Source organism: Camellia sinensis, chromosome 13 (assembly GCF_055761805.1).
Source record: "Camellia sinensis isolate YWXY chromosome 13, ASM5576180v1, whole genome shotgun sequence".
Classification (NCBI taxonomy): domain Eukaryota; kingdom Viridiplantae; phylum Streptophyta; class Magnoliopsida; order Ericales; family Theaceae; genus Camellia; species Camellia sinensis.
The window spans coordinates 151,380,902-151,399,204 of NC_138973.1; the positions used below are offsets into that span (position 1 = coordinate 151,380,902).

Consider the following 18,303-nt stretch of genomic DNA (forward strand, 5'->3'; position numbering starts at 1 on the left):
CCATCCAGAGAATGACGAGGGTTAGTGCACTCAAGGAATTATAATTACTAGTGATCTAAATAGCACTCCAGACATCTCAATAGAGATGAATAGACAACACTCCAGACATAGTACTTCAGTTTAGCCCTAGGATGAGATTACTAGTTCTGCCCCAAGCAAGGAAGGAAGAGAGGGATTTTTGTTTCTCCAAGAAATGAGTGAGTCTTAAGAAAAACCCAAAAGTTGTTAATAGAATGCTGATTGGTAACATCACTTGCCAATTGGCATCACTAAACCATGAGCTGAAGCAGTGAAGATAAAGGTAGAAGTCAAGGATGAGTCAGTATACCACAAAGATAACGAATGGTACGAATGGTACAAATGGCAGTACAGTGGACAAAATGAGGAACAGCAACAAATTGAATAAGGACATGCACAGCATGAATTTCAACTGGCCGAGAGTACTAAGATTGGTAATGTTTCTCACAAGTTGTCCCCAACTCTCAACTCCACCCTCACTTTGCTAGGAAACCCACCGAGAGTACTAAGATTGGTAATGTTTCTCACAAGTTGTCCCCAACTCTCAACTCCACCCTCACTTTGCTAGGAAACCCATCAAGTGATCCCCTCAACTCTAAACTATCCAACTCATCAATCCTTTTGGAAATCTCAATTTTTATGTTTCTTAAATCTCCAAAGACTTCCTTGTTCCAAAATTTTAACTTAACCATTTTAAAGTTCTTCATAAACCTAAAGCCTTCCCAACCTTAGAATGTTACAACTACCCCCACCAGTCCTCAAAAGATTTCTAAAAAGAATGACAAGGTACAATCCTATGTGTTAAGCATATGTATTATGATAATATTATTTATTATTAAAGGTAGTGCAGTCTTTGGTCTTTTTAAGGGTTTGCTTAGCTTAGTTATATATATCTCCCTTTGTAACCTTGTTTTTTATGCTTCAATAATACAATACGTTATTTTGTTTCACTTTGTGTCACATTATCAGAGGCTTACCGCCAATGACACTAGCAGCCAAGTGCTCTAGTGGTACCCAGTTTGCACCTCTCTCTTCTCTTGACATCAGTTTACATCTCTCATTGTTCGGCAGCAAGTATTCGACTGTACCCATCAACTTCTATCTTCTCCAATTGATTCCTTGCTGCTCTGTTCCAGTTCGGGCCTCTATTTGCTCCGTAACCCATCGATTTCAACCTTTTCATGCACAGATAATGTCGGACTGATTCTGGGTGTGCTTCAGAATAATCTCATATTACAGCTATTGACCTCAGTACAAAAACCGTACTCTAGGGCACCGCAACTACAACAACCACAACAGCAGTACCAGAAGGAAAGCTTCCAAGCAAGATCAGCTTGGCCGATCTAGTGTTAATATTGCTAGCAACTAGGGCACAAGAAGAATGAGTGTCCCCAACTCATCCAATAAAGAAATCAAGGAGAAGGTACAAAAGCAAACTCACAAGGGATTGACGGGTAGAAGCCATGGAAGAACAAGCTAGGACCAGCCAGTCAACAATACCAGAGGGAAGGAGGCAACAAGAGACCTAGGCTCAATAATAATCAGAGGCTAACTGGCAGAATATTTGCACTACATGGAGAAGAAGACGAAGACCTCACTACGCAGTACCCTGAGAGCGAGAAATACAACACATACGGATCCGAGGAACTGCAATATGAGCCTTGGTTAACCTAGAAGAATGTAACTAAGCAGTTAGAACTCTTTTGGACTGACTTTTTGTAACCTAAACGTAGATGGTGTAAATTTCCTTTATTTAATCAATCCAATCTTAGAACTTTTGGATACACATTTTGTTCGTTGCATTCCTTCATGTTAGGTCATAGGAATTATTCGTGCAATTTATGAGGCATGAAGATATCCGACTCCGACCTCATCTTAGAAATAGACTTGTTACTCGTACCTTAGCAATTATCGATAGTAAACAAAAGAAGGAGATGAGTCACCCATCCAATGGAACACTTTTATTATTTAAGGGGGATAGATTAGTTATGATTCAACAAATCGACAAATGCAATGGCATCAGCAAATTACCAAGGAATCAATTCTTAACAAAAGTATAGATTACCAAATCGGGAATTTGGCAATACAAGCCCTCACACTAAAGCAACAACGAATGGCTCAGAATTTTCAAAAAACACGGAAGAATAACGCATCTCCTTACGCCATTAATTGGGGAGAATTTCGATTCAAAACGCCATTATTAAAACGAGACCAATGGTGGCTTTGGACAACAGAGAGAAGAACTTAAGAGACGTAGATGATCCGGCTGATTAATATACGTTGACAGAATCTACCCAAGAGTACAGGTATGCAATGCGGACCAATTACCTACAACATTTCAAGACATGAAGAATGAAATGTTGGGGACGAAATTTATTTAAGCGGAGTAGGTTGTGAGGCCCCTAAGCTTGGTAAAACCTATTAAGTCCTTGACTTTTGAATTATTTCAATAAGAGACTCAAATCCCTATTTGTCTTCAATTCTAGTTATAGAGTCAAACATGAGCGCCAACCGAAAACTCGAAAACCCTGATTAAACCCAGAGCTCAGGAATCATTTCCAAAACCCTAATAATAATTAAATTAATTTTCTAATTATATTTTACACACAAAAATCCTAGGTTTCCGGTTCCAAGTATGATTCACCGTTTAATCTAAAATAAAGAAACTTTAACCGAAATTGAATTTTCAAATCTTAATTAAATTAAATACTACACTTAATTAAATGTTCAAATTCATAAACTAAGATTTTAGCCCTCATATTTTTCTTCAATCACATTGACCCCAAACTAGTACCATTATATACATATTACGTACCTTTAATCATATTCAGTTCTTTTTGTACACAAATATCTTCCAATTAAATACCATTTGTACACATAAATCAAGGAAAAATCCCCTCAAATCCACTCCACATGGGCCGGCCACCCTCTTGAATATATATATATATATATATATATGTACTTTGGAGACAAATTGCTTGATTTTGAATATTTGACGGTACAAATGCATTATGTATATGTCTTGTACTTGTAACCAAGTTAGTTTACTTAAGCCTTAACCTTAACTAGATCATGTTTTGGTACACAATTAGGCCTCATAATCATCCTACATTCCATTGAATTCAAACTAAATCTAAATATCCGATCCATTTCCAACCAAACGGCAATTTGGATCTTTTACACCAATTTTGATATAAATACACCAATTCTCTCTACACTTTTGAGCACAAAACACACTCACACTTACATATTCAGCTGAGAGGAAAGAGAGGGCAAGAGAGTTGAGCTTGGTGAAGGAAAGGAGTGAGAGAGTTTTGTTAGCAATTCAACCAAGCCTCAAGTAAGCCACATCACCATCTCTCCTTATATTTTCCTTTTTCAAATACATGTTAGTAGAGATTTAAAATCATATTTTCAGATGTGTTGTAATGGTGTTCATGTGTTCAAAATTGATGAATTGGGCTTTGATGCTTCTTCTATTCATATTTCCCCTTAATAGATGCAAAACTACATTTTCTTCCCACATCTCACATTATTTCCAAAAGCATACCATCACTCTAAAAATCTGAGTTATTGATACATTATTTAGTATGTTTTCATCACAAAAGAAGTGAAAAATTCCCTTAGTTGGCCTCTTTTCTCACCAATCTTCTTATTTTGAGTATTATGCATGAAAAATCTGTTTTACAGCTAACTTTCAAAAATTCTAGAAAAATGTAGAAAAATCTCCTGGACCTCGGTTTTATGTCAAAAACTTCCTGAAAGAGTTAGCTTTCAAGGAAAATTGATTTCATTGAAAAAGATGGAGCGGTTTGAAAGAAAATTTAATTTTTGTAATGGTTGACGAATCTAGACAGCGCTGGAGTGTTTCTTAAATAACTAAAAATCTAGAAGAGCTATTCCATTTCCGAAAAAGTTATGCAAACTAGATAAAATTCTCTACGAACCATAGGAAGGCCAGGCTCGGGAAAAATCTGAAATGGTCCTTTTGATTTTAATCTTTAAATGGTACTGAATCTAGAAATTTAGTTTTGCATTGGTATTCTAAGCTCTTGTCTTCAAGAATATGCTTATTAGTAAATGATCATGTCTTGGAATGATATTGCATGTGTTATGATTACGTTCCTTATCTTCTTCATTTGATAATGCTCATGCTTATGTGGATATTACTATCTTGTTAAGTTGTTCTAACTTTAATTTAAGACATCTAACTCAACGGAAACCTAAATTGGGTGGTATTGGATTTTCGATCACTTGAATAATGAAGAGATGATAATGTGTTATGTATGGATTGATGGGATGTGCTCCCTAATTAAAAGTTAAGTCTTGCGCAAGCAGTTATCGCGCAAACCCTAGAATGGAACGGACATATTTGGACTCTTTGCAATGATTTGATTTGGTGAGATAAGGTTGGATTCGAGATGATAAAACCTTTTTTTCTTTTCGCCGTCCCTTTTCAAGTCCACCGATGGCGCTACGCAGTATGTAACCGTTGCGGGCATCCATGGTAAGGTCTGCAAAGCAACAAAAAGGGGAGTTCCAAATAGTCTCGTGTCCAATTCTTGCGGTTTGAATGATGAAATCTCTTTGGGGTATTTCTAGATTACTAACATCTAACCTTGTAATCCTTTATAATTGAATGATTATCATACTTCATTACTTGCTTGTTATAATTGTGATGGTGTATTGGATTAGGAAAAAAAGACAGGGTGTGTGTGCGTTTACTGGGCATTCAAAGCTCATGGCGTGTCATGCCAGGTATTGAAGATTGTTAGACCAGTCAAAGGCAAAACTGAAGCATTTGAAGACGTATAACCACCCTATAAGAGTTAGGAACTAGTTTTGTAAACACGTTTTGAGATTGTAAGTGATTAATCACTTATTGTATTTAAGATATGATTTTGTAATTATTATATATATTATTTGTAACCTATCCTTATACTCCGTCAACTCATGGAGGTCTTGTGTTAATACTTTGTCAAGATTTGTCAACATGGTAGCTTTGCTATCTAAGGTCGTTGAACTTAAAAGGGAGGCTATATTGACTCCTCCGACCTTCCTGGGATCTTACTTGGTTAGTAACCTTAGATAAACCATATATTTGTTAATATATTCCCTGATGTTCCTGATTTTTGGGGTGTCACAATCTTCATCTTGGAAGAAGGGTAATGGTCGCTCTTTTGTGTCATAGGTGCCTTGGCAAAAGGGTTGGAACTCACATACTACAGCTATCATTCCCTCCGTAGAGGATTCCAGCCCTTCTTTGACTTCCCTTGTCGAGCAGATTAATAGCATGTAGAAACTACTCTCTGCCACTACACCTAATGCCTTTTGGTGTCTTCGTCTTTAGGTTTGCGTCCCTCTTCTTCTTCAAATATTTATCAGTCCACTTAGGTCTTTGACTCTAGTGCTACTCATCACATGGCAAATGATTCTTCGTTATGTACTTCTATTTTTTGCCTTCTTCCATTACTATTGTTATGATTGCTAATGGCACTCCCATGCCGTTAGCAGGAGTTGGTTCTATTTTGATTGATCTCCTCTCTCTCTCTTTCTGATATCTATTGCATTTCTCAATTGACTTTAAATCTCATTTCTATTATTTTTTTGTGAGCTTCGGTATCATGTTCATTTCTCTTCTTCTGGTTATGTTGTGCAAGATCCTCATTCTAGACAGTAGATTGGGAGTGGCCGTAAGTTGGGAGGGTTGTATGTTCTTGAGTAGCTTCATGTTCCGTCGCTTGCTGCAACTTCGGTCAATTTGTCTGCTTTTCGTCTTAGTTCTCAGTGTTTTGAGTTTTATTTGTGCCAATCTCATCTTGGTCACATATCTCACTTTCATTTACAATATTTAGTTTCAACTATTATTTTGTCGTTGCAAACTTGCAAAATTCATTGTTTTCCCTTTTAATAAAAGTATTACTATTTCTTCTACTCCTATTGATCTTATACATTCTGATGTGTAGGGTGGTACTCCTATTCCCACCAAAGGAGGTTCTAGATACTATATGTCCTTTATTAATGATTACACTCATCATTATTGGATTTATCCTACAAAATATCAATAAGAATTTTCTTCTATTTTTTCTACTTTTTGTGCCATGAGTTATCAGAATAATATCTTGGTTATTATGTATAACTTATTCTATTTAGCTGTCATTAGCTGTTATTTCCTTGTATGTATTTTCCTTATTTGTGCCTCAAGGCTTCCATTATAAGCTACATATTATCAATATAAAAGGCAATGATTGTCTCATTATTCCCTAAGTTTGTTTTCTCCTTACAAACATGGTATCTGAGACAGGAGGCTCCTAAACCACCACCCAACAGGACCACAGCTTCACCACATCATCACCCATCACTCCGGCAGCCACCCAACATCACCCATACCCTTTCATACCTAGAAATCCCTTCTTTCAGCACTTCCCAGGCCTGTCGGCCCCGTGTTCAATCTCCTAGGGCCTGCCGATAGCCCTCCTAGCCCTGTCAACACCTTTTCCAGTCTACTAGGGCCCTGCTAACAACCCTTCATCCCTGTCGACTCTTCTTCTAGCCTTCTAGGCCACTATTGACAGCTCTCTAGGCCATTCTTGAGACTCACAGATTTTCCTTCGCTCCTACCCAGGGCCGAAACACACCTTTTTTTCATGGTCTGATTCCTTTATTTGGCCCTAACTCTTTTGCATGTTTTTGGGTAGTTTAGGACATTTATTACGCTGTTTTGATTGACCCGTAAGCCTTCTTTCTCTTGTTTGGTTCCTTGGGCCAATATATGGCCCTCTTGCTATTTTTTGCCTAAGTATACTGCTCGCTTCATGATTTGTGAATGATTAGAGGTACTTAGTATCACTGATTCTGGTTATGCCCAATGGAAGATTACTGACTCTCTGATCATGGGGTGGGTCATCCATTCAATGGTCCCTGATATTGGTGAAGGCTACTTATCTATGGATATAGCACAGGATATTTGGGATGCTGAGGCTACTACTTATTCTCGGAAGGGGAATTTTTCATAAACAATTGAATTGCGTCGCTTCATTGAGCGCTCAATCCAAGAAGAGATGATTGTTCTTCAATATTTTACTTTTCCTAATAACAGCTGGAAACGTCTTAATCATCTACAGAATTATAAACCGGTCTACACACTAATTCTGTGGGTTACCGTAAGTTCATTGAACAGGAAAGGGTCTTCAGGTTTTTGGAGGGCCTTAACTTGGAATTTGATCTTGTTCAGAGTAGTATTCTTGGCATGGATGTTCTTTCTTCTCTTCAAGAGGCCTTTGCTTATGTGCAGAATGAGGAGAGTCGCCGGTCTACTATGTTGCCACCAGCTTCTACAGAGTGCTCAGCCTTACTTTCTGCTCCTCCTACAGATGAAATCAGTTAGCCTCGTAGTTCCTTTAATCCTTTTGAGAATGATAATCTGTTATGTGATTACTGCCGCTAACCGAGACACACTCGGGAGACTTGTTGGGAACTTTATAGGGTTCCTTCTGGTGGTCGTGCTGACAACTCTAGTAATCGTGGGAGTCGCTCAGGACAGTCTCGAGGACGTGGGTTTAATCCACGTGCCATCATACCAATGCAGCTGATACTCCTGACTTTTCTTCAATTGTTCCATCTAGTAGTGATGTCTCTAGTATGTCTTCTTCTGAGTTTGAGGATGCTTTGCGCCATCTACTTGATCGTCGTTCTTCCACTACTCCATCTAGTGCACCCTCTTCGTCGTTTGCTTACTCAAGTAACTTAGCCTCTTTTACTAGTGCTTTCTTATTTCATAAGACTTTACCTTGGATTATTGATTCTGGTGCCTCTGATCATATGTCTAGGTCTTCTAATTTATTCTCAGAATATAAGCCCTCTTCAGATCAAGACAAAATTAAGATTGATGATGGTATTATTTATTCTACTTCTGGAAAGGGTTTAATTCATGCCACTCCTTCTCTACCATTATCTTTTGTCTTACATGTTCCAAATTTCTCTATTAATTTTTTTTATCTGAGTCGGCTTACTCATGACTTGAACTGTAGTGTGACCTTTTTCCCTAATCATTGTCTTTTTCAGGACCTTATCAAGCGGAGAACGATTGGCAGTGGTAGAGCAAAACACGATCTCTATATCTTGGATCAAGTAGACAAGGCGGCACATCATTCCATCAAGTATCCCACCACCAAGGAAGACCTATGGTTGTGGCATCGGCGTCTTGGACATCCGTCTTTTTTATTACTTGAGCATTTGTTTCCTTCCGCTTTAAAAACAATAATGTCTTCGAGTTTAATTGAGTCTTGTCAACTTGGTAAACAGCACAGAGCTCATTTTGTTCCAAGTCTTAATAAAAGTGTAGTTCCTTTTTCCATAATTCATACTGATGTTTGGGGTCCATCTCGTGTTATGTCTTTGAAAGATCATAGATGGTTTGTCACTTTTATAGATGATTTTTCTCATACTACCTGGGTGTATCTTATAAAAGACAAAAGTGAGGTTTTTTTGTGTTTTGCAATTTCCACCAAATGATTTGTACTCAATTTGATGCGGTTCTCAAAATATTGCGATATGATAATGGGGGTAAGTACATTGATTCTGGTCTAGCGAGCTATTTTTCTACCCATGGCATTATTCATCAAACATCTTGCACTAACACCCCTCAGCAAAATAGGGTTACGAAGCGCAAGAATCGTCATCTTCTTGATATGAGTCATTGCATGACCGTTTCTATGCACTAACACCCCTCAGTTCTCACTATTGCTTATCTCATCAATCGTTTTCCTACCCAAATGTTGTACAAACAAGCTCCCCTTTAGGTGTTCTTACATTCTAAGTCTGTGTTGTCCATTCCTCCTAAACCTTTGGGTGTGTCTGCTTTGTCCACAACCATTCCCCTACTCGTGGTAAGTTAGATCCTCATTCTATTAAATGTGTCTTTCTGGGTTATTCACCTACTCAAAAGGGCTATAAGTGTTATCAACCTCCATCTCATAAGTGATTTATCTCTATGGATGTCACCTTCTTTGAATCTCAGTCTTACTTCTTGTCCTCTCCAATGTCCCAGTCATCCCTTCAAGGGGAGCCTTGGTGTGAAGAGATTCCTGGATTTTCAGTTTCTAGATCATTACAAGTGGTTGAGGATGTAAAATATGAACCAGCTATTGTGGGCAACACAAAATCTAATGTCCTCAAGGAAGGAAAAGTCAATGTTTGAGACAAAGATAGACAAAAAGTTACTTGGATACAAAAAACTAGTTCTGATCCACCATTGTTATCTCCTTCTTCTGATGAGAGTCCAGGTAACTCTGAAACCCTTGATATTCCTGAGTATTCTGATATTAATATTCCTATTGCTAAACCAGAGGGTGTGTGATCATGTACTCAACATCCTATCTCTAACTTTATATCCTACTCTAATTTGTCTCCTTATAGAGCCTTTGTATCCAAAGTTTCTTCTGTTAATATACCCAATCATTTTCAGGATGCTCTTGCTACTCTTGAGTGGAAACATGCCAAAGCACTCCGCAAGAATGGCACCTGGGAATTGATTGAGTTACCTAAGGAAAAACGACATATGGGATGTAAGTGGGTGGATACTATGAAGCACAAAGCGGATGGTTCAATCAGTGTTGTTAGCGGCACGACTAAGCGCTCGCCTAAGCGAGAAGCAAGGCGAGGCGAGGCGAGGCTATTGCGCTTCATAGAGTTCGAAGCGAAGCGATATGGAGAGGCGACGTTGAGGCGAGTGAAGCGAGGCTTAGGCGATGAAGCGCAAGGCAAAACAAAGCGTCGCTTCTTGCTTCTAAGATATGGGCCCTACATTTTTCCTGATTTTGTGTTATTTGTGGACATGCATTGCACCTTAGAATTGCTTTCTACTATTTATTGAGTGTAAAACCCTAGTTTCTGGGGTATCGAAAGGAGAGAGACTAAAAGCAAAGAAAGAGGAGAGGAGAGAAATGAACTTGGTCCTACTTCATCTTCTTCTTCGACATCGTTTCTAAGGTAAATCTTCTTCTCCTACTTTTTTCTTCTCTCTTCCTGCTTCATCTTCTCCCTCTTCTCCCTCTTCTCTTCTTTTCGTCTTTCTTGCTTCGTCTTCTTTTTTTATTTTTTTTTCCCATCTTTTGTTCTTCTCTCTTCTTTTTCTTTCCTTTATTTCATCTCTCAGTAGATTTTTTTTTTCCCTTTTGTTTTTTTTATTCACTATTTTTTTTTTCTCCCCCGACTCTTGTTCTGTTTCCCTTCTATTTATTTTGCTGAAAATTTTTTCAATTAATTTTACTAAATTGAGTTTACAATTGTATAATTATTTTCCTGTGTTAATTGCACAATTATTTTGTTGAAAAATATTATACAGACTAATAAATTTTATAACATTGTCTTACTACTTAATATGTCATGTACTAATAAAAATTTAAAATTTAAAATATAATTCAATTTAATAATAAGATAAGTGTCACATTATTGAATAAAAAGAATAATAAAAATTATTAAAGCATTGCATTGATTTTTGATTGAACAAGGGGAAAGAATTATTTGGGATGGTTGATTGGTTTGATGTTTGATGTCTGATGTTTTTGATGAATATTTAGTATTTAGAATGTTAGATTTGTTGGATATTTTGTGTTGTTTAAAAATATTTAGTATTTAAAATTATAAATGTATGTTAGTTCTTGAAAATATTTATATTTTTATCTATACTATTTATTTTTAAAAAATATCATTTGTGCTCGTCTCGATTCGATGAAGCCCTCGCCTCGCCTCGCGCTTAGGCGTTAGGAGACCTTGTCGTCTCAGTTCGCTTTTCGCCTTAAAAAACACAGGGTTCAATTGAGTGTTACAAAGCTCGACTAGTGACAAAGGGTTTTACACAAACTTATGGAATAGATTATCAAGAGACATTTGCACCAGTTGCTAAAATGAATTCAGTCAGGGTACTCTCCTCTCTTACAGCTACTCTGGATTGATCACTTCACCAGTTTGATGTAAAGAATGCTTTCCTACATGGTGATCTAAAAGAAGAGGTGTATATGGACATTCCTCATGGCTTTGAGGATCATCAGAGGGTAAAGTATGCAAGCATAGGAAGGCTTTATATGGTCTCAAACAATCTCTAAGGGTTTGATTTGAGAGATTTACTCAAGCAATGCTCAAATATGGATTCAAACAGAGTCAAACTAATCACACTTTGTTTGTTCAACATTCCTTCCATGTTAAGACAACTGCCCTCATTGTATATATGGATGACATAGTTCTTACAAGAGATGATATTAAGTAAATTCCCCGATTGAAGCAATATATGGCAAGCAAGTTTGAAATAAAATACTTTGCAAATCTGAAATATTTCCTAGGTATTGAGGTTGCCCCGTCCAAGGATGGGATTTTCATCTGCCAAAGGAAATATATCCTTGACTTGTTAAAAGAAACTAGGATGCTTGGGAGTAAAGCTTGTGACACCTCTAGAGCCAAATCAAAAACTTAGTGACAATGGTGGAGAAGCGGCTGTTGATAGGGAGAGTTATCGGAGACTAGTGGGCAAACTCATTTATTTATCCCATTCGTGTCCTAATATTGTTGTTTTAATTAGTGTGGTTAGCCAGTTCATACATGCTCCTTATGAGACACTTGACTATGGTGATGCAGATTCTTAGGTACTTAAAATCTTCTCCTGGGAAGGGTCTCTATTTTTTCAAACATGATCATTTTTGTGTGGAAGCTTATACAAATGTTGACTGGGCAAGATCAGTAACTAATAGAAGGTCCACATCTGGATTATTGTACCTTTGTTGGGGGAAATTTGGTTACTTGAAAAAGTAAAATACAAAATGTAGTAGCCCGGTCAAGTGCAGAGGCGGAATTTAGAGCCATGGCACAAGATATGTGCGAGCTCTTATGGATCAAGTTGGTGCTAAGAGATCTGGGCATTGGTCAGACAAACTCCATGTGACTATACTGTGGTAATAAGGCTACTATAGCTCACAATTCAGTTCAACATGACCGCACAAAACTTGTTGAGATTAATCGTCACTTCATCAAGGAGACACTCACCAGTGGCACTATATGTACTCCTTTTATGAAATCGGGTGAACAACTATCAGATATTCTTACCAAGGGAATTGAGAGCAAATCATTCCATGATGTACTTGGCAAGCTGGGCATGACAGATATCTTCGCACCAGCTTAAGGGGAAGTATCAGAATAATGTCTTGGTTATTATGTATTGCTTATTCTATTTAGCTTGTCATTAGCTGTTATTTCCATATTATGTATTTTCCTTATTTGTGCCTCAAGGCTTCCTTTGTAAGCTACATATTATCAATATAAAAGGGAATGATTGTCTCATCATTCCCTAAGTTTGTTTCTCCTAACAAACATGAGTCACGCTCAATACTCTATAGTATTAAATGTTTTCGTTGTGACTTGGGTGGGGAATATCGTTATACTAGTTTTCTTCTGTTATTACAATTTGATGGTACTCTTAAGTAGTTTTCCAGTGCCGTAAGCTACATATTATCAACATTAAAGGGAATGATTGTCTCATCATTCCCTAAGTTTGTTTTCTCCTAACAAACATGAGTCACACTCAATACTCTGCTAGTATTAAATGTTTTTGTTGTGACTTGGGTGGGGAATATCGTGATACTAGTTTTCTTCAATTATTACAATTTGATGGTTCTCTTTAAGCAGTTTTCTTGTGCCAAAACACCTTAACAAAACGGTATAGATGAACGTAAGCACTGTCATATCATGGAGACTACTCGTTCTTTATTGTTTTTCTCTTCTGTTCCTAGTTCCATTTGGGTGAGGGTATCCTTACTGTTGTTGATCTTATTAATTGCATCCCTCACAAGTGACTTCTGGTATATCTCTGTTTGAACGATTACATGGCAATCCGCCTGTTTACTTTTCTCTGTGTGTTTGGTTGTACTTGTTTTGTCATTCTCCCTCATGTTGAATGCACTAAGTTGTCTACTCGTTCTGCTATGTGTGTCTTTCTTGGGTATGGTGAGGGTCAAAAGAGTTACCGCTTCTATGATCCTTCTTCTAAAAGTCTATACATTTCTCGTCGTGTGGTCTTTCTAGAATATATTCCCTTCTTTTCCATCCCGTCTGCTTCTGCTTGTCTCTCGGTCTGATCTTATTTATCTGGATCCCTTTCCGGATGATATTCCTTTTTGATTTGTAGGTTCGTAACCTCTCTCTTTGGAAATTTCTTTTGATTTGTATGTTCGTAACCACTCTCCTTCCAATCATCCCTCTTAGTCTTCCTCTCCTCCTCATTTGTTTTCTAATGTTCCTCCTTCGATAGTTCATACTAATGTTCATTGGAAAAAGCATGACTTATCTATAGGTACCACTGCTCTTCCTCCTTCGATTGAGGACCCATTGCCTACTGATGATGAGGCTTCTACTGGTTCCCGCTATCCTTAAAGACCTCGCAAGTGTCCTGATCGATTTGGTTTCTCTAACTCATGTTATCCTTCTGGATTCTATTCTTTTTTGGCTTCAATTAATTTTATTTATGAGCCTACCTCCTATAAGGAGGCTGTTTCTGATCTTCTTTGGCAACAGGCTATAAATGAGGTGCTTTCTACATTGCATGCTACTGGCATGTAACACCCCAAACAATGCCACGTATTACAATTATATCATTATCCATCATTGAATGCCTTAGGTCAAATTAACTATTCCATTGCCCTAATTTAATTACATTAGAATGTTCTAGAAAAATATGAATTGTAAGGATAACAACTTAGAAGATGAATACATTAGCTACAAAACTAGGAATGTTTGTGCTTAATAGAGAACCTAAGGAGCCTAGAAGAATTTGAACATTGAACTTTGACAAGAGATTTAGTAACTATTGAAGAGTTAAGGAATTCATCTTGAACTTGAATATTGAACACTTAGATGATTCAGGAAACCCTAAGTGAGGTGCTTAATGATATTAGTCTAATAATTAGAATTTAATGAGTATTTAATTAAAAATGAAGCGGGATCAGCAAAAGTTAAGAAAGATTAATTAAGCCCAAGCAAGATTAATTAAGCTAATGAAGATTAGGAACTAAACATGATTAATTATAACTAAGCATGGTTAACTAAGCTAATGGAGCAATTAGTGACTTAAGCTAATCAAACCAAATAATAAAAGAGAAGAATACAGAAAGATGGAGAAGAATAAGGAGAGCTCTAGAGTTCTTGAGCTAGAGAAGAAGAGAAGAAGAGAAAATAAGGAGGAGAGGAAGAAATCAAGAGAACTACAAAACCTATGCTCCGAAAATTAGGAGAAATTCACAAAAATGTAAGAAATTCAACCCTCTATCTTATGTTATTGATTTGATCTAACGAGAAAATCACTTAGGACAGGTGTTGAAGGATCTAAGTTGGGGTTTTGATGAAAGTTTTGTAAAAAGGAAATAGGATTGAAGATTACTAACAAAAATCATGTTTTGATTTGATTAAGTTTAGGACTCGTTGCATATAATTTATCTATGGAATACACATCAATTCATGTTTTGAAGCCTTAAACATCATGTTTTGAAGGATTGAAATGAAGAAAATAAGAAAGGGTTTGAAAAGAAGTTAAGTTGTGGAGTTCTTGAATCAAATCTCATTTTTGGTTGGTTTAATCTTGAATTCATGTATTCAAATGAGTTTTTATAGACTTTGAATCATATTTTCATGAAATGGCACATCATACATCATACATCATGTTTTGAAGCTTTTAGGTGAAGAAAAGGAAGTTAGAACACCAAGAACATGCACCAACCCAAAATTCTACTCAACGGGCGCTCGAGCGGCCATCATCCAGAGCAGCCAAAGCCAAAACCGCCACTGCATGAACCACTACTCGTGCGGCCCAGGCCACTGCACGTGCGGCACGTGTGGCCAAGGCCGGCGCACGTGCGGCACCCCTATTTCAGCCCAACTTCAAATAGGCATATCTCTCATCCGAACTCGGTTTTAAGCGATTCTTGAGTCTAAATTCAAACCCCAGAAGTCTAGTTTCTAATAGTATTGGTCTCACATCCCAATTCCAAGTATACAGAAAGATTTGTTTCAATTAGTGAAACTGCTCACTTTCTTCTGAACCATTTCATACTAATTCATTTCCTAACTTAGTTTTCGTTCAATTCTTCCTATTTCTTTCAACTCAACACATCCAAACATGATATTTTCTAATACAAAACATATGAAATTGTTGTAGGGTACTTATGGCTTTTCAATATGCACATTTAGGACATGATTAACACTTGATTAAGACTTCAATTTGAGCTTACAAAGGCACTAGCTGCTTTAAGGAAAGATTAGGAAACATTAAGTCATGAACATTTAAGGCCCTTCAAAGTACGTCTTTGGTACATGCTTTGCACTTGATTAACATTTAGAAAAGACTTGAGTTGGAACCAAAAACCCTTTAGAAAATGTTTAGCTAAACTAAAACACTAGAATTAATTGAAGGACTTGCAGGTTACAATGTTTTCAATGCCTTGTTTATACTTTGTGTAAATTAAGCTTTGGAGAAGGAGAAAACCTCATTGTTCGCAAGCCACTTGTGAGTAATATTATTGTAAAGTTATGTTTCAAAGCTAGTTTTGGAAACTCGGTGATATATCATGGTTTATGAAATTCTTGTTTTGTTTATGTATGACTGAATATCCTATATTTTGTTTAAATCTAATCAATGGCATCCTTGCATAGTCCTAGCCATTGGGGTTCAGTCTAAATGTACCATGGCCACTTTTAGCTCCATCGCCACCGAGGTGTGGATTGTCTAATTGGTACCCAGGTCAATTATTATATTACGAGGTCCTAACGGATGTACGATGCTATCATGTTATGATTATGCAATATTTTTATGAGAAATGTTCAAATGCTTTTGGAAATGCAATATGGTATCTACGCTTTGTAAATGTGCTTGGAATTCATTCATTTATCACTAGACTGTAATATTATTCACTAGGCAATGGCTCACCCTTCACCCTATATATATATATATAGGTGCAAGAGATGCATCAAGGAGAAGTTAGCTCCGTGAAGTTCATGTTTATATGATAAAGTCAAAGGAGATGTAATTGGCCTTGTACATGTTGTATTCCTACTAAAAGATTATGTAATCAAGGATGATTTATGTTTCATTTCATATAGCTAAGCACGGCTCTGAATAGATGTTTTAATGAACTTAATGGACTCAACTAAAGTAACACTTAATATCAGATTTGCCCCAATTATCATAACAGTCCAACTTGATTTTATTTGGTAGTCAGGGACTATTGGCCGGTCACTGCACCATTCTGTTTGGGACAGGTTTAGGTCGTGACATGGGACTTGGGATCTTGTTCCTCTTCCTTCTAGTCAAATTAAACCCAAGTTGATGGTTTTCATTGAATGGTATAGGGCCCGTTTAGTTGCTAAAATGTTTTCTCAAGAATATTGGATTCATTATGAGAAGACCTTTGCTCCTGTTGCCAAGATGACCACTGTTTGTACCTAGATTGTTGTTACGGCTGTTCGCCACTAGTCAAGAATTCTTTCTTGAATGGTGATCTGACTAAAGATATATATATATATATATGGCTCCTCCAAGGCTTCCTCTTCCTTCTGGGTCTTTGTGTAAACTGCGCGAAGCATTACATGGCCTCAAACAGGCGCCTCGTGCTTGGTTTGAGAAATTTGCTACTGTAGTTTTTGCTTTGGGTTTTTATACTAGTGATCATGATTCAGCTCTCTTTCTCCACTCTACATCTGTGGGTCAGATTATTCTTCTCTTATATGTTGATGACATGATCATCACTGGTGATGATCTTGATGGCATTTCTGTTCTCAAAGGGCACATCTAATTTAGTAGAATAGATAGGTGAAGTGTCTATTAAATGGTTTATTAGTTGTAGTCTATAAATAGGTGATGTAATACCCATTGTACTTGGTTTTGGATTAGAAGAATATACATTGTGATTGAAGTAGAACTTGGTTTCTCTCTCAAGCCCTTAGAGGCTTTACCCCTAATCGGGGTTGTTAGAATAGTTATTTATGTTCTATTGTTAATATTTACTGAAATTGAGGGTACGATGGTCATATTGCAATATTAGGGTTTGTGTATATATTTTGCTAATGTACTGATGTAGGGTTGAGCACAACATTATAAGATATATAAAAATTCATTCCTCTTTTCTTTTCTATACTTCTTCGAAGCCCTGAATTTCCTCATTTTACATTCTAACTTGGTATCAGAGCGACCTATTCTTCATCAAAAAGTGTTCCACAGATTCTGGAGATCAATTTGAGGTGACCGAGATGTGCTGATGTCATCAGCCGTATGGTGACGTCAGCATGACGTAAGCACTGTACAGACGAAACCTACATCCATTGAACAAAATCACAAGCAGTTTGCAAGAGTTTGAGGTCAAAGAACTCGGCAAGTTAAAATACTTCCTCGGCATTGAAGTGGCTCACTCTCGATATGGGATCTTTATATCCCAACAGAAGTATGTATTGGATTTATTAAATGAGACTAGGAAACTAGGGTGTAAACCAATGGAGACACCCATTGAACAAAATCACAAGCTCTGTGAAGCTCCTTAAAATGTGATGGATAAAGAATCGTATCAGAGATTAGTTGGCAAACTAATCTATCTTTCTCATACCAGACCAGACATAGCTTATGTTGTAGGAGTAGTGAGTCGATTTATGCACAACCCAAAAGAAGTACATCTTCAAGCAACACATGGAATTCTACAGTACTTAAACAATACGCCAAGAAAGGGAGTATTATTTAGAAGAGGCAATGAATTAACATTGGAAGCATACACAGATGCAGATTATGCAAGATCAGTTGATGACAAAAGATCAACTTCAGGCTATTGTACACTCCTTGGAGGCAATCTTGTAATGTGGAGAAGCAAGAAATAGAATGTAGTTGCAAGGTCAAGCACAGAAGCAGGTTCAGAGCTATGGCATCGGGAGTTTGTGAGCTTCTATGGCTGAAACTAATTTTGGAAGACTAGAAGATTGCGTGGAAAGGACCAATGAAGCTAGATTGTGATAACAAGTCAACAATTAATATTACACATAACCCTGTGCAACATGGACTGATTTGTACCCCATTTGTGTCAACCAAGGATCAACTTGCAGAAGTGTTAACTAAAGGATTGAATGGTTTTGTGTTTCAATCTATCGTTAGCAAGCTAGGAATGGAGAATATCCACTCACTAGCTTGAGGGAGAGTGTTAGAATCGGTAATTATGGTATGAATAGGCTGTGAAGATTTGTCAACTCAATAGATGGGAAAAATGTGTA

General features: G+C 37.2%; 1 protein-coding gene across 2 annotated transcripts in view; it reads right to left on the minus strand.

Annotated features, from left to right (window-relative positions):
* DET1 (light-mediated development protein 1 / deetiolated1 (DET1)) overlaps positions 1–18,303 on the minus strand; it is a 63,694-nt gene that overhangs the window by 19,536 nt on the left and 25,855 nt on the right. The gene's annotated exons all lie outside the window — the stretch shown is intronic.